The sequence below is a fragment of the Callorhinus ursinus genome, unplaced genomic scaffold (assembly GCF_003265705.2).
Source record: "Callorhinus ursinus isolate GAN/ISIS: 27379988/994484 unplaced genomic scaffold, GSC_fseal_2.0 scaffold8, whole genome shotgun sequence".
Classification (NCBI taxonomy): domain Eukaryota; kingdom Metazoa; phylum Chordata; class Mammalia; order Carnivora; family Otariidae; genus Callorhinus; species Callorhinus ursinus.
The window spans coordinates 34,968,471-34,970,845 of NW_027397070.1; positions in this window are offsets into that span (position 1 = coordinate 34,968,471).

The window sequence follows — 2,375 nt, forward strand, 5'->3', positions numbered from 1 at the left end:
CACATTGATTGATTTGCAGATGTTGAACCAGCCTTGCAGCCCAGGAATAAATCCCACTTGGTCATGGTCAATAATCCTTTGAATGTATTGTTGATTCCTATTGGCTAGTATTTTGGTGAGAATTTTTGCATCCATGTTCATCAGGGATATTGGTCTGTAATTCTCCTTTTTGGTAGGGTCTTTATCTGGTTTTGGGATCAAGGTAATGCTGGCCTCATAGAATGAGTTTGGAAGTTTTCCTTCCATTTCTATTTTTTGAAACAGCTTCATAAGAATAGGCATTAGTTCTTCTTTAAATGTTCGGTAGAATTCCCCTGGGAAGCCATCCCTCCCTGGACTCTTGTGCGTTGGGAGATTTTTGATGACTGCTTCAATTTCCTTGCTGGTTATGGGTCTATTCAGGTTTTCTATTTCTTCCTGTTTCTGTTTTGGTAGTTTATAAGTTTCTAGGAATGCATCTCTTTCTTCCAGCTTGCCTAATTTGTTGGCATAAAGTTGCTCATAATATGTTCTTAAAATTGTTTGTATTTCCTTGGTGTTGGTCGTGATCTCTCCTCTTGCATTCATGATTTTATTAATTTAGGTCCTTTCTCTTTTCCTTTTTTTTATTATTTATTTACTTTTATTATGTTCAATTAGCCAACATATAATACATCATTAGTTTCTGATGTGTTCAATGTTTCATTAGTTGTGTATAACACCCAGTGCTCTTTCTGATAAGTCTAGTAGGGGTTTATCGATATTATTAATTCTTTCAAAGAACCAGCGTCTAGTTTCGTTGATCTTTTGGTTTCTATTTCATTGATTTCTACTCTAATCTTTATTATTTCTCATCTCCTTCTTGGTTTAGGCTTTATTTGCAGTTCTTTCTCCAGCTCCTTTAGGTGTAAGATTAGCTTGTGTATTTGAGACTTTATTCTAGTTTCTTGAGAAGGCCTTGTATTGCTATGTACTTCCCTTTTAGGACTGCCTTTGCTGCATCCCAAAGGTTTGGAACAGTAGTGTTTTCACTTTCATTTGTTTCCATGAATTTTTAAAATTCTTCTTTAATTTTCTGGTTGACCCTTTCATTCTTCAGTAGGATGCTCTTTAACCTCCAAGTGTTTGAGTTCCTTCCACATTTCCTCTTGTGATTGAGTTCAAGTTTCAAAGCATTGTGGTCTGAAAATATGCAGAGAATAATCCCAGTCTTTTGGTACCAGTTGAGACCTGATTTGTGTCTCAGTATGTAATCTATTCTGGAGAATGTTCCATGTGCGCTCGAGAAGAATGTGTATTCTGTTGCTTTAGGATGGAATGCTCTGTATATATCTGTGAAGTCCATCTGGTCCAGTGTGTCATTCAAAGCCCTATTCCCTTGTTGATCTTCTGCTTAGATGATCTGTCTCTTGCTGTGAGTGGAGTGTTAAAGTCCCCTACTATTATTGTATTATTATCAATGTGTTTCTTTAATTTTGTTATTAATTGGTTTATATAATTGGCTGTTCCCAAGTTAGGAGCATAAATATTTATAATTGTTAGATCTTCTTGTTGGATAGGCCCTTTAAATATGATATAGTGAACCTCTACGTCCCTTACTACAGTCTTTGGTTTAAAGTCTAATTTGACTGATGTAAGGATATCTACCCCAGCTTTCTTTTGATGTCCATTAGCATGATAAATGTTTCTCTACCCCCTCATTTTCAATCTGGTGGAGTGTTTGGGTCTAAAATAAGTCTCTTATAGACAGCATATGGATGGGTCTTCCTTTTTTATCCAATCTGATACCCTTTGTCTTTTGACTAGAGCATTTAGCTCATTTACATTCAGAGTAACTATTGAAAGATATGAATTTAGTGTCATTGTATTATCTGTAAAGTCCCTGTTTCTGTATATGGTCTCTGTTCCTTTCTGTTCTATGTTACTTTTGGGCTCGCTCTTCACTTACAGGATCCCTTTTAGTATTTCTTGCAGGGCTGGTTTAGTGATCACAAATTCTTTTAGTTTCTGTTTGTCCTGGACGCTCTTTATCTCTCCTTCCATTCTGAATGACAGCCTTGTTGGATAAAGTATTCTTGGCTGCATGTTTTTCTGATTTAGTATCCTGAATATATCATGCCAGCCCTTTCTGACCTGCCAGGTCCCTGGATAGGTCTGCTGCCAGCCTAATGTTTCTACCCTTGTATGTTAAGGACCTCTTGTCTCAAGCTTCTTTCTAGGATTTTCTCTTTATCTCTGAGATTTGCAGGCTTCATTAATATGTCGGGGTGATGATCTATTTTTATTGATTTTGAGGGGGGTTCTCTATGCCTTCTTGACTTGAATGCCTGTTTCCTTCCCCAGATTAGGGAAGTTCTCAGCTATGATTTGCTCAAATACACCTTCTGTCCCTCTCT